We start from the raw sequence: 27,101 nt of genomic DNA on the forward strand, positions 1-27,101 counted from the left end.
GCTTACTGATCTTTTTCCTTGGCCATGTTGAGTCTACTGATGAGCCCATTGAAGGCATTCTTTTCTGTCAGGGTTGTGTTTTTGTTTTTTCCTAGCACATCCTTCAAAAAAATTTTTTTTACGTCCCTCCCCACCCTAAATAATCTACTCTTTGACCTCCCGATTTCTGCCTTCCCTCAAGACGGTGAAAACCCACAAAACAAAAGGAATACGAGAGATTTGTCGTGTTTCTCTTGTGATGGTAACTTGTTTCTGTTGGTATTCCACAATTTCTATCATAGCTTGGCACTGAACTCAGGATTGGCTCTGATTATCCCAAAGGATCTAACTTTTACAAGTCAGGGAGGTTGAGTTCCTTTAAGAGGGATTCGGGGAAGTACAGAGTATCCTAGGTGATTAGCCTCGTGAGCAATGGAAAAGCCATCTGCAATGTCTGGCCACTCCAGGCTCTTCGGCCTTGAAGAAAAAAAGTCTGATACTCACCAGAGGGTGCGGAAGGAGTAGAGTATATAAAAAAAGGTTCTGTCCTTATAAAACTCCCTCTGGGTTTATTCAGCTTTTTATGATGTGCATTAAGCTTCTCTAGCATCAAGCCCTATCATATGGTATCTGCAATACAAATTTTTAGCTCAAAATAATGTAGCTGAGAAATTATTATACGTATTTGTATCTGCAAACAACAAAAGTTACCTCACTGCACTTGGTTTACCCACTTTCCAACACTTACTTATTTTTAATTTATTTAAATTATTAAATTCCAGTTACCTAACATGCAGTGTAATATTAGTTTCAGACATACTATATAGTGATTCCACACTTCCGTACAACACCCGGTGCTCATCACAAGTGCCCCCCTTATTCCCCATCACCTATTTAACCCATCCTCCCACTCACCTCCCAACTTTCCAATAAATTTCCAAATAAATTTGTATGAGGTTTATGCTACCTTTTTACATAGTTCCCTACCGAAATTGCTCTTGATTAGTGAATGAATCCTAACCAGGGTGACAGGAAGAATGCCATAGGTGTGGTGGCTATCACTATATGTGGAGGGAATAAAGCTATATGGCACAAAATAATACATGGTGTTGTTCAGTGGCCCGAGTGGATGTACAATAAATATTTATTGAATGAACAGATGAATGAACAGATTCTGAGTAAAGCTCATACATAGCCACAGAGACAGATAAAGCCGCATATTGAACAGCCCCTACAAAGAATGGGCAGACGTCAAATCAAAGAGCAGGAATAGATTAAATTAACCCGATTCTCCAGCATACCCTAAAATTGCATCTGCCAGGGTACCCGCATTTCTGTAAGACTAAATACTGTTGTATGTCTCTTAGCTCAAAGCATTTCTCAGCATCACCCTGGAAATGCAGAAACAGGCATGTAAATATCTGCGCATATTACAAATCTACCATCATGCAGATTAAGTGTCCAAAGGAAGTGGAGTGAAATCTTAATCTGATTGTTCTAGGGTAGTCTATTCTCAGGTCTTACGCACATTCCTTCTTGTGTATCTCCATACCTGTGGACCCCAAATCAACACGTAGTCAGGTTAAGTAACAGAGAAAAGGAAGTAGAACTTGGATTCATATTTGACTAAGTCAACAACATATAGGCAAATAAACTCCCCTTTTGAACAGGGAGGGAAGATCTGTCAGTTACACAGAGAGGATTTCTCTTCTATTAACTGATCATTTTAGTGACTTTATTTGGTTCCTCCTCCCTATACCTGTCATGACCTTCCAGGTAGGATTTGATTTTTTTTTTTTTAAAGCTGTGAATTCATCTACCTATTATTTGTCTCCAAGCATTTAGAAACTAGAATCCACTAAGATTAATTTCTTTTCAACAGAGAATATTCTAGAATCCCAGCTAGGAAATATGCATGGCTGATATTTTCCTAAAAGCTCTCTTCCTAGCTTGGAAGATTTATGAGCTTGTGAGGGTTTGTTAATATATTTTTTAAAGATTTTACTTATTTATTTTAGAGAGAGTGAGAGAGTGAGTGGGGGGTGAGGGAGTGGGGCAAGAGGAACAGAGGGAGACAAGCAGACTCCTGCCATAGGACTGATATCAGGACCTGAGCCAAAAAAAAAAAACAAGAGTCAGATGCTTAACTGACTGAGCCACCCATGGCGCCCTGTTGCATGTTAATATTTAATTGACAAGATTTGATGTATAGTTCTTCAACTTGACTTCAAAATCTTCAAGGTATTTAAATAATGTGTGTAACAAGAGGCCATTCACTTCCTTCCTTGTAAACAAGTCTATGATCTCAACTTGGGAGCATAAGCTAGTTCATTTAAAAAGTAAAGACGATGTTTTTTTGGTCTTTCTTTTCAGGGTACATTTATTGGCTCATTGATTAGAAACTTCTCTGAATATGAAAGTCAGTAATATACAAGTTGTTGTGGATGCTTTTGGACCAGACTAATGAGAAGGGAAGTGGTCAGTGGCTGTGGGACCAGACAATAGGTGAGAAGGGAGTATTGGGCAGAGATGGGAGATGACAACAGGGAAAGAGAGTAAAGCAAATTAAAGATACAGTTTTAAGTAGCCTAAAATAGTAGGATTGGAAAGATGTGTCTACTTCCCCTGCACTCTCCTTCAATGAGCTGAAGAAATCAGCTATCATTATATGATATTTACCCCAGGAGGTACCACTGGGATGTCAAAAAAGCCTTGAGTATTATTATGGCTCATTTGTTAGTTACAATTATCATGAATCTTGTTTGTTTGTTTGTGAGTGTGGGACATGCTCTGTGGATTTCCTTGAGTACCTATTTATAGGTATTTCCTTGGAGAACAACAACCGTTAATTCAAGTTTCATCACTTTGGGGTCTACTATATATATAAGTGATCTTTTCCTGTTTCTATTTTCTTATTCCCTATTCCCTCCCACAAACACACCCCACACACACACCATTGAAAGAGCTGTGGGTCTTATTTTTTTCCCTACCTCTGATTACTAGACTCAAAACTAGAGGAAGAGATAAAGAAACATCGTATTTGATTGAATTGACTCCAATTTCTTTGCTCTAGAGTTGTTTGTTTGCTTGTTTTAAAGGTTTGGACTCTGGAGAGAAGCGGAAGAGAAAAATAATTGTAAACCTGAAAGAGATTCTTTGCAAGATTTGGAGGTTGATTATATATGGATGTATTCCATTTGTTTGAGTTTTTGTAAAATAACATCTGGGCTCTGATTACGAGTTACATATATTCATTGTAAAAAAGTTTAGACAATAAAGAAAGCAATGTAAAATATAAAAATCACATGTAATCTTCCCACTCAGCTATAATAAGCATTAACATTTTTATATATAGCCCCCTAAGCCTCTTCTTATAAATATATATACACACAGATATCCTTTTATTAAACAAAATTGGGATCACAGTGTATACATTGTTTGTAATCAGTTTCAGTTTTCAAACTTTAAACATAACCAAAAATAAATTTCAGGAAAGACAAAAGAGCCTTCCTTTTATGCTTCTCCTCGCTAATTTTATTGATTTTATTTTCCTGATCCTTTGCATTTTACCCTTCTCTTACTTTCATCTAGCCCTGTTGCAACCAGTTTGTCATGTCTTTTAGGCCATGTTTTTGATCAGTAAGCTAATAAAAATTTCCAAATCACAGAATTGATAAGTATGAAGAAAGTATTCCAAGATCAACGACTAGAGAATTAATATTATTGTAACTGACAAACAGTTATTAACTGTAACACATTATGCATGCTCATTCAGCTGTTGGCTACACTTATCCAAATATCAGAATTTGGCACCTTGTGGAGAGGAGACAGATTTTTGCTGAGATGGAAGCTTCAGCTTCATATGGGATCTTTTTTCTCAAGGGAGTTCTGCTTTTTCTGGCCTTTATATTACTTGTTTTCCTCCTGGCTTCATCTTGGAATGGCATCAGTAAGTTTCTGCCTCCACAGAATACAGCTGACGTATCTAGTCTGTGGTGACAGAAATGGGAATAGTGGTTATGTGTGTGTGCACGCATGTGTGCACATACACGCATGTGTTGTTTTGACTGGAAAGGGACAAGAAGTTGTATGGATGTACACATATGTAAAGTATTTTTGTGCACCTTTCTATGTGATGTTATAGCTCAGTTTAAAAAAAAAAAAAAATCCTGCCTTGATTCATCCTCTTGTGAGGCTGTCTGTGGTTTGGGCTGGAGACCCAGTCAAGATTTAGTAAATTCCAAGGACTACAGACTAGCCATTGTGTGAGCTATAGAGACCATTAGCCTTTTCAATTGCTGGACTGTTCGGCAGAATGGCAATACCCAGAGATGCTCTCCACCCCACAAAAGGAGTTTTGTGGTCAGGTAAGTTTAGAATTGCTTCACTATCCAAGGGCCTTTGAAAGATTCATAATGCACATTGAACTATCAAAGGCTGTGAGTCCTATGGCAAAGAAACATGTTCATTCCAACTTGTCCTAAACTTATTTAACCATGAAACTCTTTTAATTAATACCTATTAACACCTTAATAGAATAATCAGCTTATGCTCGGAAGCCTGGTCAAGGCCTACCCACTTGCCAGGACGCCACCTGCTGGCTTTACTGGGTATGAGGTTACTCAGGAAGCTTCTGTTTTCATAAATCTCATTCACAATACAGAGTTCATTGTCCTAGTGCTCTAGATTAGCTTTTTCTTCACATTACCAGGGACTAAACACCATAGCTTGCCATAATTCAGTTACAAAAAGAAGTTTTTAGAGTGTTCAGACTCTCGATTTGGAAGTCAGACCATACAAATCAGCACTGAGTATCGGTGTCCAAGAGGAGTGAAGCATCTGATCAAATGAGAACAAAAAATGAGTGTGAAGTCCTTTAGAATTCCAGGATTTTACAGATTAAATACTTATTTTCATAAATTCAGTTAGTCTGTTCTATTTATTCTCTAATTTGAAGTCTGACTTATTTTTAACAGATGTGTTCAATATCTAATAGGCTGATGAACTAAGCTAAAATCCCACCTAAACCCAGTATGAGTCATTTTCACTTAAATTATGAAGTTTCACTACTCTTGGTTCTTTTTTTTTATTACTTTTTTGTTTTGTTTTGTTTTTTTGTTTTTTGAGTGAAAGAGCACATGTGCGCATGAGCTGGGAAGGGGCAGAGAGAGACAGAATCTTAAGCATGCTCCATGCTCAGCACAGAGCCTGATGCAGGGTTCAATCTTGTGACCTTGAGATCATAACCTGAGCCAAAATCACAAGTCAGACACTTAACAGACTGAACCACCAAGGTGCCTCTCACTACCCTTGGTTCTTGAGGTTATGGTTTGTTAAAGTGATATCATAATTGATTTGGGAAGAAGAAATAAAAATAACGTAAAGGATAGCAATGTTATGATAAAGTACACTTATGCCATACTTTATTTCTTAAAGAACTTATTTTATCCCATATTTGTTTATAGACTGCCACACAACCTAACAAGAAGATTTTAAAATATTTTCTACAAATAATCTTTCACAATCTGTTCTATATATGTTCCTGTCTCTAATACACATTGCTAGCAGCGATTTCTCTAAAACCATCATTTTTGCTAGAATGGCTAACAGTTGAAGCATATGCGCAGTTATTACCTGACGCTGGGTAGGTGAAGGGAGCTGGGCAGCCAGGGTTTCGGTCCTCTCCTTCCTTCTGCATCTCCATCTTCTTACCTGACATGGATTTCTCTAAGGAGCCCCAGTTCCATGGGAAAAAAAAAAGCAGCTGGGTCTGAAACCTCCCCCTAATTCTAGGGTGAAGGTGCTTATGTTCCAAATTGCAGAGTTTGAAGGAAAGAAACTCCTAATTTTAAATACTACCAATTATTGGCAAACAATTCTCAAAGAAACATGGCCTGTGGTGTGTCAGCCTCGCTATAAAGGACTGTTTGAATCCAGCTCCTAGAGCAGCGTTCCCAGTATTCAAGAGCAGTTGCATTCGAATCACGCAACGATGTTTGTGTGCTGATTGCTGGGCTTTTGCTCCGACTAGTCGTCTGCGGAGGCAGGGCTGAGGTCTCTGCATGTGTAACGTGCCCCGAACACCTATGGAGACGGGTTTTTTTAATGATGATGATAGAGCTACCGGCAGAGTTGCTGATCCGGGTGAGGCATGACATCGACTCTTATAAAGGATTCCACAGGTTCTGTGAATGGACACAGAAGGCTGAGAAATGCTCCAAGAACTGAATGCTGAGAGATCTATTTTGATTTGTCAATGAATTGCTTGTTAGCATGGAGGAGGATAGGCAAACGCGTGAAGCCGCCTTAGAGTATTTATTAGGGAGGGATGGAGGCAACCAGGTGACTGGAAGACTGACTACCATCACCTCGCCACCTCAAGAAGGCTCACAGTGACATTTCAAGGACCTTGATTCTTAACCCTGGCTGCCTTGAGAATTCTCCAGGAGGCCGCTTTTAAAATATACCAGTGCCTGGGCCCTACTCCAGACCAGTTAAATCAGAACCTATGGGGGTGGAATGCGGGTGTGCGTGAGCTCTGAGCTTCTGCTTATTTTAACAGCTCCTGGGGTGACTCTAGCGTGCAGCCAGCTTAGGCACCATTGCTCTATGACACACGAGGCGCTGAGTCACCTGCCATTGCTGACATCACAAGCAGTTCGTTGTGCTGCCAGACCCTTAGGGCCCAGTCTTCAGAAGCCATGAATGTCTGGCAGGTGTTCCCACCTCTTAAGCCACCATCAGTAGGTTCTTGCCACCTGCTTTCTTGCCACCGTGAGTAGCCGTGTGCTGCTCCGAGCAAAGGCCAGAGAGTCACACACCTTACAAATTTTCCGGTTAGAATTGGGAATTTTAGCCTTGTGGAATTCTGTGATCGGTGGCTCGGCAACTTTAATAAAAGAGTCAAGCTCTGCATTCCGTGCGGGGCGGGGTCGCAAAGTTCGGGGAGCCCAGTCCCCCGGCTCCCGCGGCCAGCAGGGCAGAAACCCTCCCTTCCGTGGCGTGAAAGGCGGCGGCGGGCGCGGGCCCTCCACAGCGGGGTCGCGCCTCTTCCACGTGGCTCCGCGAGCGCTTCTGCCCTTCCGCCCGCCCGCCCTCAGGAGCTCCACCTGCTCAGACGCGAGGCCCGGGCCTCCTGGCAGGAGCAGACCAGGCGGTCGGACTCTTCCGCGACAGCCCACGCGGGCAGTTACCGGGGAAAACAACGGACGAGTCCACGAGCAGCCGCGCTTCTTTTAAGGCGGGACAGCGCTGGCCCGGGGGGACCAGTAAGACTCCTCTGTCATTTGCACCTGGACATGTCGCTATAAATAGGCGGGAGCGCGCCGGGGAGGGGGCGAGGGCTCGCGCCGGGGCCCTGGGGCGGGAGGCGCGTGGGCGGGAGGCGCGTGGGGGGAGGCGGCGTGGGGGGAGGCGCGTGGGGGGAGGCGGCGTGTGGGGAGGCGGCGTGGGCAGGGGCGCGTGGGCGGGAGGCGCGTGGGCAGGGGGCATGTGGGCAGGGGGCGCAGTTGGGGGAGGCGGCGTGGGCGGGAGGTGGCGTGGGCAGGGGGCGCGTGGGCGGGAGGTGCGTGGGGGGAGGCGGCGTGGGCAGGGAGCGTGTGGGCAGGGGGCGCAGTTGGGGGGAGGCGCGTGGGCGGGAGGCGCATGGGGGAGGCGGCGTGGGCAGGGGGCGCGTGGGGGGGAGGCGCGTGGGCAGGGGGCGTGTGGGCAGGAGGCGCAGTTGTGGGGAGGCGACGTGGGCGGGAGGCGGCGTGGGCAGGGGGCGCGTGGGCGGGGGTCGCGTGGGGGAGGCGCGTGGGGGGAGGCGGCGTGGGCAGGGGGCTCGTGGGCGGGGGTCGCGTGGGGGAGGCGCGTGGGCGGGGGGCGCGTGGGCGGGAGGCGGCGTGGGCGGGAGGCGCGTGGGCGGGGGGCGCTTGGGGGAGGTGGCGTGGGCAGGGGGCGCGTGGGCGGGGGTCGCGTGGGGGGAGGCGCGTGGGCGGGAGGCGGCGTGGGCGAGGGGCGCGTGGGCGGCGTGGGCAGGGGGGCGTGGGCGGGAGGTGCGTGGGGGGAGGCGCGTGGGCGGAGGCGTGTGGGCATGGGGCGCGTGGGCAGGGGGCGCGTGGGGGGAGGCGGCGTGGGCGGGAGGCGCGTGGGCGGGGGGCGCGTGGGGGGGAGGTACGTAGGGGGAGGCGCGTGGGCGGAGGCGCGTGGGCGGGAGGCACGTGGGGGAGGCGGCGTGGGCGGGAGGCGCCTGGGCAGGGGGTGCCGTGGGGGGAGGCGCGTGGGGGGAGGCGCGTGGGGGGAGGCGGCGTGGGCAGGGGGCTCGTGGGCGGGGGTCGCGTGGGGGAGGCGCGTGGGCGGGGGTCGCGTGGGCGGGAGGCGCGTGGGCGGGGGGCGCTTGGGGGAGGTGGCGTGGGCAGGGGGCGCGTGGGCGGGGGTCGCGTGGGGGGAGGCGCGTGGGCGGGAGGCGGCGTGGGCGAGGGGCGCGTGGGCGGCGTGGGCAGGGGGGCGTGGGCGGGAGGTGCGTGGGGGGAGGCGCGTGGGCGGAGGCGTGTGGGCATGGGGCGCGTGGGCAGGGGGCGCGTGGGGGGAGGCGGCGTGGGCGGGAGGCGCGTGGGCGGGGGGCGCGTGGGGGGGAGGTACGTAGGGGGAGGCGCGTGGGCGGAGGCGCGTGGGCGGGAGGCACGTGGGGGAGGCGGCGTGGGCGGGAGGCGCCTGGGCAGGGGGTGCCGTGGGGGGAGGCGCGTGGGGGGAGGCGCGTGGGGGGAGGCGGCGTGGGCAGGGGGCTCGTGGGCGGGGGTCGCGTGGGGGAGGCGCGTGGGCGGGGGTCGCGTGGGCGGGAGGCGCGTGGGCGGGGGGCGCTTGGGGGAGGTGGCGTGGGCAGGGGGCGCGTGGGCGGGGGTCGCGTGGGGGGAGGCGCGTGGGCGGGAGGCGGCGTGGGCGAGGGGCGCGTGGGCGGCGTGGGCAGGGGGGGCGTGGGCGGGAGGTGCGTGGGGGGAGGTGCGTGGGCAGGGGGCGCGTGGGGGGAGGCGGCGTGGGCGGGAGGCGCGTGGGTAGGGGGTGCCGTGGGGGGAGGCGGCGTGGGCGGGAGGCCGGCGGCTGCGACTACGCTACGGTCTCTCCCAGCCCCGACATTACCTTCCCTGGCAGAGTATTTGGTTGAATTGCAGGTGTTGCGCGTTCTCTGCTTGGCGAGGACGTGCTCCCGAGAATTTCACTTTGTTTCTTGCCTGGTTGTTCCACTTTCAGAAGCTGAAAACTTGGCTCAGAGCAAGAGCGTCTCGTCCTCCTGCCGCACCCTGTGCTGTCCGTCGGGAGGTGCAAGCCTTGAGGGCCTGAAGGACGTTTTCTGAGCGTTTAAGCAAAGTCTTAGGAGAGGCCCACCGAAAAAATTAATTTGTTTAATATGGTAGCTGAAAGTACCGAAATAAGTAATCACAAAGGAAGGAGATTTTATCAGTGTCTGTGGTGGGGGAAGAGGCATTGTGTTTCTGGAAAGATCTCAGGAAATCAGGTTTCCTCCGCGTTGGTTTAGGAGGAGAAAGCAAAGGCGACTGTATGCAGGGCCGAGCGTGCACAAAGGCAAAGAAGGGCTCAATCCCAGGCGTTGTCAGGGAACGCAAATGGCTCAGTGAGTCTGAGGCAGAGACATACGGAGAGACGTGGAAAAAGATGAGGACTTGTTACGAAATATGTCCCGCTGCATATCGTCTAATATCCTGTCCAAATTCTGGAAATTTATTTGACATTCAGTTGGACTTTTGGCTCCAACTTGATGTGATTAACAACTCAAACAATGCCCTAAATAATTACTAATTATATTGCCTTCCAGGTCTTTCCAAATCATCAAAATAGTGCCTAAAGCTAAGATGTCTCAGAATTCGTTTTCTATTGGATGCCTTGTCTAGTCTATTCCAGCAGATCATAGTCTCTGTATTTCTACTGGCTCTCAAATATGTTGACACTTAATTTTGGAAATCCCTGGGCTAATTCTGCGAACTTTGAGGTGACTTTCGGCAGATTAGGGGACTCTTTAAGCACTGCCAGGGTCCCCTCTGAAGTTAATGTTTGAAATCTGGTATCGAAACAGATCCACTCGGATCTACAGAGTAGAAAAAAATATTTGATAACTAAAAAAGTGCAGAAATATGACATCTGGTGAAAATTTCCAGGACTTTGAATCTGTGTCCTGTTCAGACCATGGTCGTTACATGCATCATTCCAACCAATGCTCCCTGTGACCTTACAAACCACGGAAGACGCCAAGCTTGTGAGGTCTGTTTTCTGGGACCTCAGAAATGTAAACCTAGCCTTGGCGCATCTACAGCTTATTCTATTACAGGTGAAGAAGCGGGCACTGTTATAAATGAAGATAAAGGGCAGATTAAGCTCATTTTGAAAACACTGATTATATTCTAAACTTGCTTTTGTTTTTATCTTTTTCTTGGTTGATTTTAGCCCCAATGCAAATGTCTTAGGTTTTGAGCAAAAACTGTTTCATTAAAATTTTGTAAGGCTATAAGCAGACATTTTTACACTACAATAAAATCAAAATTGTCCAAGGGAGATTATTGAATAAAATATAAAATGATTATTTAGAATGTGTTAAATTGGGAAAATATTAAGGTGTACAAAACACAATACTATTTATTTATGTATTTATTTATGTATGTATATATTTATTTATTTATGAGAGACACAGAAGAGAGAAACAGAGACATAGGCAGAGAGAGAAGTAGGCTCCATGCAGGGAGCCCGATGTGGGACTCGATCCTGGGACTCCAGGATCATGTCCTGGACCGAAGGCACATGCTCAACCGCTGAGCCACCCAAGTGTCCCTGATTTACCTTCTAAAGTTGATGCTACAGATACCATAAAACTTACCAATACTGCTTCTAAGTTTCTACACAGCTGAAATGCATTTCACACATGCACCAAGAGACATGTATGTGCAAGTGTGTTTATAGCAGCATTTTTCATTATAGTAAAAAAGCTAAAAGGTAAAAGGTAAAAATAGTACTATTGACTTCCAGCAGAATGGATAGACAGTGGTATGTTCAATGTCAATGAATATGAATAAACTATGGTTACACCCAGTAATGTCACAAACATAATGTTGAGCCAGACGTAATACATATTGTATAATTCCATTTCTATGTATTTCTCTATATATATTTAAAAACAGCTCAAATCACAGTGTTTGGGTATGTCTGCTTAGGTGATTAAAAATATAAAGAGAAGTGAAGATTTCCATAGGAGTCAGTAAACTGGTTTACTGCCTACTTGTATCAGACCACCTGCCCTAAACCTACTGAAATTAATTACTGGGATTGGACAGAAATCTGCATTTTAAAATTACACCCTCAGTTGACTCATCTATTGCAGGTAAGGAGAAGAAAAAAGCAGAGTGGGCCAGCAGCCCCTGCCTCAGGGATGATTAGGGCTAGTTTGTTGGCTGAATGCACATCCAGGAGCATTTTGGGACTGTCTAGGCTGACATCAATTCTGCTCTTCTACTTCATACCACGATTCCAGGTCTCAGGAGCTTGGAGACCCTCTTATGCCCTTAATCAGAGACCAAAAACAATGTGGTGAACTCTAGAAATTGAGGACTGTCCATTCCATACAAAATAATGGTGCCTCCCATCAAGACCCTACTTGCCTCAAAAGAATATCACATCTGGATTTGGGGAAACCCAGCTAGAGATGTGTTTCGAAGGACAGACACAACATCTGTAAGTCCCTGAATTACTCCTCTGCTACTCTGTTCTACACTTTCCTGGGAAATCAGCACAATTGCTGCGATATTTCCTGTTCCATTCATAGCACTTAGCTTATTCTGAAAACAACTACCTAGAGAAAGACCCACAAATCCTGTTAAAACAATTATGAACTTCACGTTTGAGCTTTTCATGTATAAAAGCTGAACATTTTGCCCTTTTATGACAAAACGGAAGAAACAAATCACCAAAGACAATGAGAAAATCCAACTCAGGTTGATTTCATGGGAGTTCAGGGTTATGGCTGGGAGTGTAGAACAAGGAGAAGAGAAGAAGCAAGAGTTTACGAAGCCAAATGAGAAGAGCAGTGAAAATTCCTCTAAGTATGTAGGCTGTGGCTTATAGATCCATGAACTCATTACTTGTTTCTTCTACTTGCTACAGGATATCATCACCTAACTCTTCTGCCTTCAATCCCATAGTCTGTAGGGCCGACTCCCGAGAGAGCACAGATGCTAAGGGTAAGTGCGACAGTCAGGGGGTGAAGCAAAGCCCTTTTGCCAGGGTTGCTGTCTTTGTGACTTTTAGGTTCTTGACTGTAGTCCATTCGTTTCCATTTGCCTAGTAAAGGCAAAGTGTCTTTAGCAAGAAAACGAGTATGTTGTACTCTGGATCTGTCACTCTTAAAAATGAGTTATTCCAAGGCCCGAATGTCCTCTTCCATATAAGTACCAGAATGTTCCTTCTGCCAGAGTTTGGAGCTTTAGGTAATGTAATCTGAGCTTTACTGGGTACATTAAAAAAACTAAGAAGAGAACCAAAGCTTTAAACCGCCACCTAGTAAACTGTATTTACTAATCTATAACCACTTCCACCCTGTTTTAGTTAAATTAGAATAACACTAGCTGCTATAATACATACATCTTAAATTCTAGTTGTTTAACACAATAAAAATTCATTTTTTTTCTTCACATAAAGGCCAAAGTAGGTATTTTGCAGACAAATGTTCCACATAAGGATTCAGGGACACAGATTCCTTTTATCTTGGGGTTCCACCATCCCCTGGGGAGCCAGAGTCCTTTGTAAAGGGTAGGGAAGGCACACCTGCTTTCTTACCACTTCAGCCTGGAAATGAGATGCATCTCTCCTGCTCACATTCCAATGGCAGAAGTACCCACAAGGCTCCACCTAGATTCCAGAGAGTTCAGAAGTGGGTTCCTCAGCTGGACAGCCCCTTCCTGACAACTGCATACTGTGGAGGGGAGCAACTGGCCCTCCTGCACACCCACTGATTTTGAGGAAGAAACACAATAGATTTTTCCCATATAATTTCCACCTCTCTGGGTCCCACCTTCGAAGGCTTCATAAGACGAATAATTAAAATATCAAATTAGGACTTCCTAGCACTTTATAAAATATTCTGGCTATCTGTTTTGCTGTAGCATGTAAAGGTCTAACATGAATGTGTGTGTTGTGATGGGGGGAGGATGGATGGTAAAAAGTATCCTGCAGCCTTATGGGGTTTTCCTAAATAATGGAGATACAAGTTTTTAATGACTGCCTTAAACAATCACTATTCTGCTGGCTCTCCTAATAAAAACTGGATTTATCGGAGTAGTACATTTGAGGTGGGTTTTATGTGTTCTTCTATGGTCTGTTGAGGCAAGAAGACAGGACAGCTAACTATTTGTGCTGTTGTTAAAATCAGGAAAGACTGGGCAGCCCAGGTGGCTCAGCAGCTTAGCACCGCCTTCAGCCCAGGGCCTGATCCTGGAGACCGGGGATGGAGTCCCACATCGGGCTCCCTGCATAGATCCTGCTTCTCCCTCTGCCTTGTGTCTCTGCCTCTCTCTCTGTGTGTCTCTCATGAATAAATAATCTCTCTGTGTCTCTCATGAATAAATAAATAAAATTTAAAAAAATCAGAAAAGACCATCTTCCTCCTCTTTTAGTAATGAACATAAAATTAAAACACACTGCATAGCTTGGAGACAAGTCTGAGCCAGGGTACGGGGAACTAAACAGCCTGATCACGTCCTTCACAGAAAGTCAAAGTGACAGTGCATTTGACCTGAGTGGCACAGAGTCCAGTCCTACTGCATTTATTCTACTTGCCATGCCCTTCAGAATGCTGATTATCCATGCTAATCGCCGGTGGCCCATGAGTGCTGGTTGCTGAGCAGTCCTGGAGCTGGATGGGTGGAAGTTCCTGGAGGGTGATAACACAAGCAACAGAAGCAATACTTTTCTACTCCATGATCAGTATTACTGTGTTTTCCTGCCTCCTCTCCTACTGTCATGGTAAAGTACTGGTAGGAGGAAAGGTAGAGAGGACATCGGTGCATATTCATGATGACGACTTCTTCAGGGACTTGGCCCATGTTGCCTTTTTCACTCTCCTCCAGCGGTCGTTTTAATTTAACTGATAACTACTCTTTTCCTTAAGAGGTGACAGGACGTCAAGGTAGAATTATTTAATTTGGCCAAGTAATAACTTCTTCTTGTGCTGCTTCTTTTCAATTTCCATGCTTTTTTTGGATTATCAGGTGTAACTGTGCTAGAAGTCCCTAATGGCGGGAGTTAAAACATGAAGTCAAATGAACATTGGTCTGTTGATTGTCTCTTTGTAGATATATATCCATTTATAGTTATGCAAATCAGGTGGGCTCTCCTTAAGTGGGATGTATGATCATCATAGGAAATATATTCTCAAATCCTTCTTCACAACTGCCTTTCAAAGAGTTCGTTCAGTTGTTCTGCCCACATTAAGGTGGTTTTCCTTTTGCATTACTACTAGTTTTCTTCCCAAGTATTTGATTTGGTTATGGCTTTCCTTCCTGTGGTCTATCACATGCTTGTCTCTCATGTTCAAAGAACAAAGCAATACCTACTGAAAATTAAAATCTCTTTTTTCTTATTGAAGTAAAATTGGTATATAATCGGTATATAAGTTTCAGGTATATAACATTATAATTCGATATTTGTATATACTACAAAGTGATCACCACCATATGTTTAGTTATCACCTATCACCATATAGTTGAGCCCCTTTACCCATTTTGCCCACCCCAATTCCCCTTTTCCTCTGGTAACTACCAATCTATTCTCTGTATCTATGAATTTGTTTTTGTTTGGCTTTGTCTGTTTTGTTTTTCAGATTCAGCACAGAAATTAAATCATATGGTATTTGTTTTTCTCCATCTGACTTATTTCAGTTAGCATCCATGTTGTCACAAATGGCAAGACTTCAGTGTCTTTTATGGCTGAGTAGTATTTCATTATATAAATATCACATCTTTATCCATTCAATGGATAATTAATCAATGGATACTTAGGTTGTTTCCATATCTTGGCTATTATAAATAGTGCTGTAATGGACATAGGTGTGCATATATTTTTTCAAATTTGTGTTTGTATATTCTTCAGGTAAATACGCAGAAATGGAATAGCTGGATCATATGGTAGTTCTATTTAATTTTTTGAAGAATATCCATACTGGTTTCCCTAGTGGCTGTACCAATTCACATTCCCACCAACAGTGCACAAGGGTTCCCTTTTCTCTACGTCCTTGCCAACACTTGTTATTCTTGTCTTTTTGATGATAATCATTTTAACAGGTGTGAGGTGATATCTCACTGTGGTTTTGATCTGCATTTCCCCAATGATTAGTGATGTTGAGCATCTTTTCATGTATATGTTGGTTATCTGTATGTCTTCTTTGGAAAATGTCTATTCAGCTCCTCTGCCCACTTTTTAATTGGGTTGTTTGGGGGGTTTTGTGTTGTTGTTGTTGAGTTGGGTGAGTTCTTTATATATTTTGGATATTAATCCCTTATCGGATATATCATTTGCAAATATCTTCTCCCATTCAGTAGACCGCCTTTTTGTTTTGTTGATGGTTTCCTTCACTATGCAGAAGCTTTTTATGCTTGATGCAGTCCCATTTGTTTATTTTTGCTTTTGCTTCTCTTGCCTTTGGAATCAGATCCAAAAAGCATCATAAGGACCAATGTCAAGGAGCTTACCACCTATGTTTCCATCTAGGAGCTTTATGGCTTCATGTTTTACCTTCAAGCCTTTAATCCATTTTGAGTTAATTTTTGTGTATGGTGTAAGAGAGTGGTCTAGTTTTATTCTGCTGTATGTGGCATTTATGGCCAACAACATTTATTGAAGACACTGTCTTTTTCCCCCTTGGCTTCTTTGTTATAACCTAATTGACTATATATGTGTGGTATATAACATTATACCATTATTATATATGTGTGGGTTTATTTCTGGGTTGGACAAATAAATATCAAGCATTATAAAACTGTGGTACAGCAAACAGAAATTGCTAAACACTTCAACTTTCTCTCCACTTACACCCTAAGACAGACACTAACAAATTATTTTTAATTAAAGCTTCTCTCCTGCAGAAGCAATTTATGAAGAGTGTGGTGGAATACAGACCAGATGGCAGGCCTTGCCAGCTCTTTTTCCCTTCTCCCACCCTTGTAGCCCTCAAGGATGTGCCCAAGCTACCCTTGCAAGGGGGTACACTGGCCTCTTGATTCTTGCTGTTCAGGAGGTGTAATTTATACTAGGGAAGAGGTTTTTTGTAGTATGACCACATCCAAGCCCAGATGTGACAACATGTGTGAGATCTCCTTGGGATATTCCCTAACCACAGACAACAAATTCTAAGCCCCCGAAGCGTGTCTCTGGAACTGTTTTGTATGGTATATAGCCTCTTATAAGGATGACAATGTTTAGAAGAATATTTACAAGAACCAAATATTTTAAGAGGGCAATATAAGATAGTTTGTTGTGTTAATTCAAGAGTATTTGTGCCCATTTTTAACATCCTTCTTTTTTACCCATTCTTTTACTCCCACTTTTAATCTATGAAGCCTTCTCCAAACCTCAAGACTTCTATAGGCAGTAAGAGGTCACCAGACTACCCTATAAGTCATGTCTTCATACAATGGGAGCTTAAAGCATAAACATGATGATGTCACTTCTCTGTTTCCTATCACACTTGCTATAAAATCACAATTCCTTACCAAAAAAAGTCTTGCACGGATGTGACCCTACCTATCTTTCTAGTCTCACTGCATGGCCCCTCCTTTTTGCTCACCTGCTGTTCTAGTTACATTGGCTTCTTTTAGTAACTTGAAAATGCTAAGCCATTTCCCACCTCAGGACCTTTGCACATATGTTCTCTTTGTTAGAAGGCAATTATCCCAGCTCTGCTTAGCTGTATCCTTTAGGTATGAGTTTAAATGTCACCTCTTCAGAGAGGTCTTCCCAGTCCCCAATATTTAAAGTAAGTCCTTCACACTCTTTCCCTCTTATTTTTATTTTTTTATTTATTTTTTATTTTTTTTTTATCTTTCCCTCTTAATTACTATCTTGGTGCCTTGCTTGCTTCCTATGTACTATTGTATTTGTTTACTTGTTTATTTTCTCTGTCCTTTCCTACAACATAAGTTTCCTGAGAGCAGACTTGTTTGTCTTATTTGTCTCTGTACCTCCAGCACCTGGAATAGGGCTCAACATAAACCAGATGCTCCATGTTGTGTGTTGAACCATGGTGTTTATGGACCTTCCATTGTAGACTTTTCCCACCACACTCAACATATTTTCTTATACAGGAAGTTTCTTATTCATAATTTGTCTTCCAAAAGGGAGTTTATAAAGTACTTTTAAAAATGAGAATGTAAGGACATCTGGATGGCTCAGTGGTTGAGCATCTGCCTTCAGCTCAGGGCATGATCCTGGGGCCCAGGGATCGAGTTCCACATCGGGCTCCCCTTGAGGGGAGCCTGCTTCTCCATCTGCCTGTATCTCTGCCTCTCTCTGTATCTCTCATGAATAAATAAATAAAAGCTTAAAAAAAATGAGAATGTAGTTTTCACAGAAGCAACCTTACAAAAACTTGTATTTCCAATGGCAGTCTTTAGAGTCCTGCATTGTAGCACATAAAATTGTAATATTGTAAAAACTGAGTAAATAAATAGTATATGGGACTGTTGCCTGTATACGTGGTTTTAGTTATTCACACTCTTTCATCCCCCACCCCAGATATGCAGTGGACTGAAGGAGATACAGCAAGGCTAACCTCTAATTTGAAAATACACATGCAGTTGTACCAACAAGATATGGCAAACGTGATTCAGGATGAGAGGGAGAAAGGAAAGAGAAGAGTAAGTGGTGCCTGTAGGGCTTAAGGCAGGGGAACTGCCACCCATTTCTTAGTGTTGTTGGTGTCTTGTGGCTTCCAAGCTTTGTTAATCTTGTTTCCATAATGTCGCAGGGATATGTGCCCCTGCTACTGTTTTTGGAACATTTCCAAAGCTTATTGATTCTGGCGGCTGGGGCCCCAAGTGACGGTGGAAGCAGATGGGTTAGCACAGGCTTAAATAGAAGAGGCTTTTTCTACAGATTTTCTAGTCTACCTGACAAAGGAGCAATAGGCTGGCCCTGGGATGGAATAAGAGAGGAGCAAATAGCCAAGTCAGGCAGCCTTCCCCCTACTTTCCCAGGAGAGACTCACAACTCCCCAGTCAAGGCTCCTTCACAACTAGGGCAGCTTTTCCCAGGCAGAGGCATCAGGAAATACCTCCCCACTCCAAGGCATCCTTGCAGGTGCAGAACTGGGGCCCACAGGAAAGAGCTCTACTCCCCCTCAGCTAGCAGGAGAAACCCTGGAATGAAACCTCCTCCTGCAAACAGAAACAAGGTTCTTGTCCATCTCTTCCACACAGTCCTGTGCCTAGAAGCTGAGCTGCTTCTACCCTGAGACCCCATGCTTTTCACTCCTACCATATGCACTGGCAGTGGCATTCTTGCTCTGTCCCCACTCATCCCTCCTCACCTGTTGTCTGACAGGGACTAATTTTACATTTTTCTCCTAATACAGCCCTTCCAGATTCATTCTGTTGGGAGAAGGAGACTCCTCAGGCTTTGGTGTGAATGTCTTCATTGTCTTTTCTTAGGGCCATCTTGTTTGCCTTCCATTGTTACCGGAGGAAAGCTGCCCCCTCCTCCCAACACTCAAGGGGGGCCAGGCCGCAGGCAGGCTGCTCCCTCACGTCATCATCTAGTGCCCTCATTCTCCTCCCTCTCCTCTCACTGCGGAGCTCGGGAGCTCAGAGCTCGACAGCCACTGGTTGCCCAGGGTGTGCAATGGAGGAAACACAGTGACTTAGAACAAGCCTCACTCACTGCAGGGTTCCCACATTCACTCCTGCTGTGGGCGGCACAGCAGCAGAGGGACCTTGTAATACTGGGATGTAGTTTGTTTTCTGGCTCATTTGTATGCCTTGCTGTGGGAAGTGCATTTCTTTTAAACTATAGGAAGAAAAAAATCTCACATTGGCCACCAATATATCTCGATAGCCTGATAAGCAGTTTGCCTCGTATTTACATCCTCACCACATTAAAAATGACAAATATGCTGAGTGATTGCCAGCCCACCCCAGACAATCCCAGGATAAGGTCCCCAGACTCAGGAAATACCAATGTCCCTTTCAGGAGTTGGGAATTCTGTTTTACTCTCTCTGACCATTTTAAATTGGGAACCGGTCTATAAATGGTTAAACAAGTTTGCCAGAAAATATTCAAGTGTAAGGCAACAGTTTCCAAATTCCCTGCAGAGACTGGACACAAAGGAACATTGGCAGCCAAGCCTGTTATTAAGAAGGTCACAAGATGCCATCTGTTCCCGTGTGCACTTTACTGTTCAAGCATAACATCAGCTAGGAGGTGGCTGCAATGGATTCTGTCTGTGGATGCAAAAGTCAGCACCGTGGTGGGCATTGCAGCGATTTTAGTGGACTTGTGTGAACAAACTGTCGTCTGCCTATGGGATGCACCGGGTTATGAGGGAGAAGATGGGAAGATGGCAAAGCCCTGCTGTTAGGTCTGTTCTTGGTTAGGAGTAATTTGGGATGATACTGGCTGGCTTTCCAAATCTTTTTCTGCCTGATGTTAGCCATCTATAAAATATGATAATAGCATTCTTTCTTTACCTATAATTATAAAATTAAGTTAGAAAAAGAATGCCTTATTCTCATATTTACAACTTCATTTCTTTTTATCCATGTTGAAGGAATAGCACCATCAATATTCACTTACTCTTGCCTAGATTCATCAATTGTTAACATTTTGCTACATTTGTGAACATGGAGCTTTATCTCTGTCTCTTTATACCTGTACTTGTATACACTCCTTTGATGAACTTTTGAGAGTACATTACAGGTATCATAACAGTATATCTTTAAATACTTCAGCACTAACCTAAAGCAAGAATGTTCTCTTACATAATCATCGTATTATTATCACACTCAAGAAACTTACTATTGGTAGAGTAATTTTTAACTAATAAACAGACCATGACATGCCTTATTCTTAAAAATCTGTCAGGAAAAGACTTGCTCTGTCATCTATCCAAATGGTTAGCAACTCTTTCTTTAAGACACTTCATTTTTTTTAAAGATTTTTAAAACTTATTCATGAGAGACACAGAGAGAGAGACAGAGACAGAGACAGAGAGGCAGAGGGATAAGCAGGCTCCATGCAGGGAGCTCAACGTGGGACTCCATCCTGGGTCTCAAGGATCAGGCCCTGGGCTGAAGGCGGTGCTAAACCACCGAGCCACCTGGGCTGCCCCACTTCATATTTTTGAGGCACTTTGAAAAATCTCATGAAATCTCTGGGCCCTATCTTCAGAAAAACATCCATAAAGACAGCTTTGCAAGCCAACAACACATCTATCTTGGACGCCTAAGTGTTGTTCATTTTTGATCTAAATTCTCCTTTTTTGTATATATACAAAAGGATATACAACTTGTATATATACGATTTAAGACCACAGTTCTCAGAAAAGGTTAAGAATAGTTTGTCTTCACTTTCCAGCATTGTTTTGTGTTCAGAAGTTTTCATTTCAAGAAACTCAGAGTTTGGGATGCCTGGGTGGCTCAGCAGTTGAGTGCCTGCCTTTGGCCCAGGGAGTGATCCTGGAGACCCGGGATCGAGTCCCACATCTGGCTCCCTGCATGGAGCCTGCTTCTCTCTCTCTCTCTCTCTGTGTGTGTGAGTGTCTCATGAATAAATAAATAAAATCTTAAAAAAAAAAAAAAGAAACTCAGAATTTTAAGGAATTCAGAGTTGGGTAGGTAGGAAATTATATCGTCTCCCATCTATGAAAAGAAAACTCAATCAGAAATATGTCTGAGAGTTATATTATAACAGACACACAGTAGGTAGACTAAAGGATTAGAAGACCTAAAAGAATCATTCTAAACTTGAGCATATGTGATTCTGAAAGCACTGATGCTCACAATCCTACACTTGCTCTCTTGACAACATACTGTTAGAAACCAAATACCTGTAGCATTCCATCAGTCTTGGCACAACATTTAAAGACCCAATATGTAAAAGTAGAATTTGTTGGATGTCACTAACATTGTTAGTTTCATCAACAAAAGTGCTCAATTCAGTTATTGTTCTAGGACTGGGAATGGGAAGCAGGGAGATGGATCCACACTAGCAAATCAGGGTAATATTAAATGTCCTTAATTAAAAGGCTGGCTAAAACTACCACTGTTAAGTTGTACTGTGGGATCTATTTTGACAACTGTGAACTCACAAAGAAAAAAATCACTAGCTAAACTATACACCAACATATGTGGGCTTGCTGACATTCCTCTCCATAAACAGACTAAAGAAAATAAGAGACATTTCTGGTTCATAAAAATGACCAAGTTTGGGTAAAAGATGGACATATATGTGTAAATCCCTCACACATGGTCTAGCACAAATTCTAAGGGTTTTTTCCCATAATCCACCAAATGCCTCAAAAATACTTTCTACAAAACTTTAGTATTATAGAATCATATCATTTACTAATTACTGATTATCTCATATAATTCTTGAAAGGAAGGGTGACATAAAACTAGTTAAAGCCTCTGGCAGGCCTGTGGGATTTATAAAAGTCTTATAGAGCTTTGAAAGGCTAAAGATTCACAGCCAATGGAGTGATCAGAACTAATTGTGCAGGATAAACTTCTTATCCACCTGCTTTTACTTTAGCTGTGAAGGTGGGTTTTTCTTGAATTTTTTTTTTAAATTTTTATTTATTTATGATAGTCACAGAGAGAGAGAGAGAGAGGCGCAGAGACACAGGCAGAGGGAGAAGCAGGCTCCATGCAGGGAGCCCGGGTCTCCAGAATCGCGCCCTGGGCCAAAGGCAGGCGCCAAACCGCTGCGCCACCCAGGGATCCCAGAATTTAACTAAATAATTGTTGAACTCTGTATTTGACGTTAGCTTAAGATATATTGTTTAAAAATTCATTCAGCATAAAATTGCACAAATAGTAATAAGCATTTGACAAAAACTTTTCCTCTTCCTAGACTTATTCCTAATAGACTCCATCGTATTATGCCAAGCAAGGCCCCCTTTCTTCTTATAAATCAATATTTATTTATTTATTTTAAAAGATTTATTTATTTATTTATTTATTTATTTATTTATTTTAGAGAGAGAGAGAGAGAACACAAGTGGGAGGAGCAGAGGGAGAGGGAGAGAGAATCTCAAGCAGCCTCCGTGTTGAGCACAGATCCTAACATGGAGCACAACCCTGAGATCACGACCTGAGCTGAAACCAAGAGTTGGATGCTTAACCAACTGTGCCACTCAGGCATCCTGATCTTTATTTTTAATCGAATTTTTTTCTCTCATTTTTTTAAATCAAAATACACAGAGAACTCAACATGATTAGTCATTAGGGAAATGTAAATTAAAATCAGTGACATACCACTTCACATGAGAATGGCAATATCCACAAAGACTGACAACAACAAATATTGGAGAGGATATGGAGAAACTAGAACCTTCATTCATTGCTAATGGGAATGTAAAATAGTACAGTCACTTTGGAAAACACTTTGACAATTTTTTTAAAGTTAAACATAAATTTACCATAGGATTTAACAATTCTACATATAGGTATATACCAAGAGAAAAAAAAGTATCTACACAACGACTTGCACATGAACGTTCACTGCAGCATTATCTATAATAGCCAAAATTGCAAATAACCCTTATGTCTATCAAATGGTGAATGGATAACAAAAATTGGTATATTCATCCAACGGAATATTGCTCATCAATAAGAAGGAACAAAATACCAAATAGCTCCAATATGGATGAACCTCAAAAACATTATGCTACATAAGAGAAGCCAGGCATAAAGAAACCACATAGTACATAATTCCATTTATGTGCGATGTCCAATAAAGGCAAATGTATAGAGAAAGTAGGGTAGTGGTTTTCTGGGGCTGAGTGCAGAAAAGGAGATTAGCCATAAATGGGCATGAGAAATCTTATTGGGATAATGAAAATGCTCTAATACTAGATTATGGTATTATGATGATGGCTGTATAACTCAATAAATTTACCTGAAATCATTAACTATATACTTAAAGTGGGTCAACTTTATGATATGTAAGTTATATTTCAAAAAAACTTTTTTCAATAAAATTGTTAAAAATAAACCAGAGCTTTTTCAGACTTAAAGAAAAATTTACAGCCTTAGAATTTCAGCATAGACTTGGTTCACCCTGATTCTAAAAGCACAAGCTGTGTGTATAGAATGTTCCAGGCATGAAAATGTTTACCTCAACTTCTGGTTTCTGGTTCTGCTTGTAAGGAGCTTAGAAGATGCCCCTCCCTTCTAACAACAGGTAAAAAGCTGAACAGAATTAAAACTCAACAACTCTTCTAGATTCATAAGAGAGGTGAGGACACAGGACAAACTGCTGCCCTCAAGATTGGAAAGATGAAGAAGTAAACATAGGTAGTCACAGCTTACCAGAACAGACACTCAAAAGCAGAAACCACCATCAGAACCAGTAACAGGGTCTGAATATCTGAACTGTGATTGATGAATTGCTGGAGACTTAGGACAGACAAGTCTGGGAGTTAAAAACTCCAGGGGGACCAGGCATAGGAAAGCCCCTAGAGTACTGTGAGATTTACTGCCAGGAATTTGGCCAAGCCACCCCAGTAAATATCAGTGAAAAATTCCCTAGTGTTTCCAGCAGGGGGAGAGGGAAAGTATCATTGCGAAGTACTCCAGAGTACTATGTTCTTTTTAACAAGGTCTGCCTCAGGAGAAACTAGTTTACCAAAGCCTAATGTGCCAGGGTATTATCATAGCCTAACTGAACTGAGGGAAAAGAAATACCAAACTCTAGCCTACCCTAGCTTTCCAGGAGAGAAAAGAGAAATAATCAACTCCAGCCCACTCTGGACCCTATTCCACCTAATAGGGGAGGAAAAAAACCTTAGAAACACTTAGGAAGTTCACTATCCAAAGGCATAAGCTCACTGAAAGACTGAGGCCTACTCATAGGACTGCAGAATGCTTCCCCTCTCCCTACACCCCGCCACTTCATTATTAAGGGCCTATTTACAGCTATTTTTTTCCCCCTGGAACACCATGTCCTGCTGTCAGGAAAAAGTTACAAGGCATACTAAAAGGCAACAGCACAATTTGAAGAGCAAGCAAGCATCAGAATCAGACATGGCAGGATTTGGTATTATCCAGCCAGGAATTTAAGACAACTATGATTAATATGTTAAGAGCTCTTAATGGATAAAGTAGATAGCGTATAAGAACAGATGGACGATGTAAGCAGAGAGATGGAAATCCTAAAAAAGAACCAAAAAGAAATGCTAGACATCCAAAACATTGAAAAAAAAGAAGAATGCCTTTAATGGGCTTATAAGTACCCTGCATATAGCTGAGGAAAAAAATCCTGAGCTTAAGGTTATTTCAGTAGAAACATCTAAAATTGAAAAGTAAAGAGAGCAGGGACACCTGGGTGGCTCAGTGGTTGAGCATCTGCCTTTGGCTCAGGGTGTGTGATCCCTGAGACCCGGGATTGAGTCCCGCATCAGGCTCCTTGCATGGAGCCTGCTTTTCCTCCCTCTGCCTATGTCTCTGCCTTTCTCTCTGTGTGTTTCCCATGAATGAATGAATAAAATATTTTAAAAAAGAAAAGAAAAGCAAAGACAAAAAACAGAACAGAATATCCAAAGATTGGAACAACTACAAAAGATGTAACATATGTGTAATAGGAATACTGAAAGGAGAAGGAAAGGAATGGAAGAAATATATGAACAATAAAGACTGAGAATTTCCACAAATTAATGTCACACATCAAACCACAGATCTAGGGATCTCTGGGAACATCAAACAGTATAAATGTAAAACAAGCAAAATAATTACAGTAGGCATATCATTTTCAAACAAAAGAAAATAAAAAAGAAAATCCTGAAAGAAGCCAGAGGGATAAAATACCTTACCTATAGAGAAATAAGAATTATATCCAACTTCTCCTTAGAAACTACAAGAGCAAGAAGAGAATAGTGTGAAATACTTAAGTGCTGAGAGAGAGAAAAAAACAAAACAAAAAACCAACCCAGCAACCTAGCAATTCCATACCCTTTGAAATTATCCTTCAAAATGAAGGAGAAATATTTCTCAGACAAACAAAAGTGAGGGGGATCTCTGGGTGGTGCAGCGGTTTAGCGCCTGCCTTTGGCCCAGGGCGCGATCCTGGAGACCCGGGATCGAATCCCACATCAGGCTCTCGGTGCATGTAGCCTGCTTCTCCCTCTGCCGTGTCTCTGCCTCTCTCTCTCTCTCTCTGTGTGACTATCATAAATAAATAAAAAATTGAAAAAAAAAAGGGAGGGAATTTGTTGCCAGTAGATCTGCCTTGCAAGAAATGTTAAAAGTTCTATGCAGAGAAGGAAAATAATAGGTCAGAAACTCAGATCTATATAAAGAAAAGAAAAACACTGAAGAAGGTATAGGTAAAGATAAAGTAAAAACTTTTTTCTCATTCTTAATCTAACAGATAATAGTTTGTTCAAAATGATTACAGTAACAATGTATTCAACTATATAGGCTTACACATGTGTCATGTATGTACAGTTGATCTTTGGATAATGTGAGGGTTATGCGCATTGACCTTCTGCACAGTAGAAAATCTGTGTGTAACTTTGGACTTCCCCAAAACTTAACTACTAATAGCCTACTGTTGACTGGAAGCCTTATGATAACACAAACAGCTAATTAACATATATTTTGTATGTTATATGTATTATATACTATTCTTTCAATAAAGTAAGCTAGAGAAAAGAAAATGTTATTAAGAAAATCATGTATAAGGACCTTTGCAGTCCAAAACCAAGCTGTTAAAGGTATGTGTACGTTTTTATGCTTAAGTATAAGAGAAATGAATGACAGCAATGCTACAAGGGATTAGAGGGGGGAATTAGGAATATTTTGTTATTATAGGCTACTTGCACTACTCATGAGTGGTGTAATGTTATTTGAAAGTGCATTTGGATTAGTTGTAAATATATACTGCAAACTCTAAAGCAACCATTAAAAATGTTTTAAAAAGAAGTATAAGTAAAATGCTAAGAAAGGGGAGAAAATGGAATCATGTAAAATGCTCAACTAAAACCAAAAGAGGCAGAAAAAGAGTGAAAGACAAAAATAGGAACAAGAAACAAGGGCAACTAATAGAAAACAGTAACAAATATGGTGGGTGTTTGGGGTCCCTGGGTGGCTCAATGGTTTAGCGCCTGCCTTTGGCCCAGGGTGTGATCCTGGAGACCCAGGATCGAGTCCCATGTCGGGCTCCCTGCATGGAGCCTGCTTCTCCCTCTGCCTGTGTCTCTGCCTCTCTCTCTCTCTCTTTCTCTGTATCTCTCATGAATAAATAAATAAATAAATAAATAAATAAATAAATAAAATCTTTAAAAACATATGGTGGGTTAATTCAGTTATATCAATCACTTTGAATATTGATGGTCTAAATACACTAATCAGTAGGCAGAGATTGTCAGTGGATCAAAAGACAAGACCTAATAACATGTTGTTTACAAGAAACCCACTTTAAACATAAAGACACATATAGAGTAAAAGTAAATGGTTGGAGAAGAATATCCTATTATAATATTAATAAAAATAAAGCAAGAAAAAAAGCAAGAATAGATATATTAATTTGGATATGTTATACAAATATATGTAATAGATTATATTATATATAATGTTATATATATGATATGTATGATATATATGATACAGTAATTTCAGACTTCAAAGGAGAGAAAGTTATCAGAAATAAAGAAGGATACTAAATAATAATAATTATAAAGGTGTCAATCATCCAAGAAGACAAAATAATCTTTAATATGCATGTGCCTAACAACAGAGTCCAAATATGTGAGGCAAAAACATGAAGTTATAAGGAGAAATAGATGAATCCACTATCATAGTTGGAGGCTTCAGCACATCTCTATCAGAAATGGACAGATCCAGCAGGCATAAAATCAGTAAGGACATAGTTGAACT

At 42.7% G+C, this 27,101-nt stretch overlaps 1 long non-coding RNA gene and 1 other non-coding gene across 22 annotated transcripts in view; one reads left to right on the forward strand and one right to left on the reverse strand.

The window, feature by feature from the left end:
- The window catches only part of LOC112654373 (uncharacterized), a 15,667-nt gene extending 9,160 nt beyond the window's left edge, over positions 1 to 6,507 (reverse strand). The window contains exons 1-3 of one of the 3 annotated variants that reach the window (XR_004805441.2): positions 5,614 to 6,507; positions 4,559 to 4,818; positions 3,793 to 3,969 (exon numbers count right to left, since the gene is read on the reverse strand). This is a non-coding gene — a long non-coding RNA (uncharacterized LOC112654373). Of the gene's footprint in view, positions 1 to 1,105; positions 4,819 to 5,613 lie in introns of those variants that run through there. The other 2 variants (XR_003132960.3, XR_007402305.1) reach the window with 2 other exon arrangements.
- Positions 6,508 to 6,724: 217 nt separating this feature from the next.
- Positions 6,725 to 27,101, forward strand: part of LOC112654370 (uncharacterized) — a 100,216-nt gene continuing 79,839 nt past the window's right edge. For 10 of the 19 annotated variants that reach the window (XR_007402295.1, XR_004805401.2, XR_004805399.2 and 7 more), the window contains exons 1-2: positions 6,725 to 7,247; positions 9,208 to 12,200. This is a non-coding gene — a transcript (uncharacterized LOC112654370). Of the gene's footprint in view, positions 7,248 to 9,207; positions 12,201 to 17,745; positions 17,868 to 27,101 lie in introns of all 19 variants that reach the window. The other 9 variants (XR_007402291.1, XR_007402293.1, XR_007402294.1 and 6 more) reach the window with 7 other exon arrangements.

The sequence above is a fragment of the Canis lupus genome, chromosome 15, assembly GCF_003254725.2.
Source record: "Canis lupus dingo isolate Sandy chromosome 15, ASM325472v2, whole genome shotgun sequence".
NCBI classification, from domain to species: domain Eukaryota; kingdom Metazoa; phylum Chordata; class Mammalia; order Carnivora; family Canidae; genus Canis; species Canis lupus.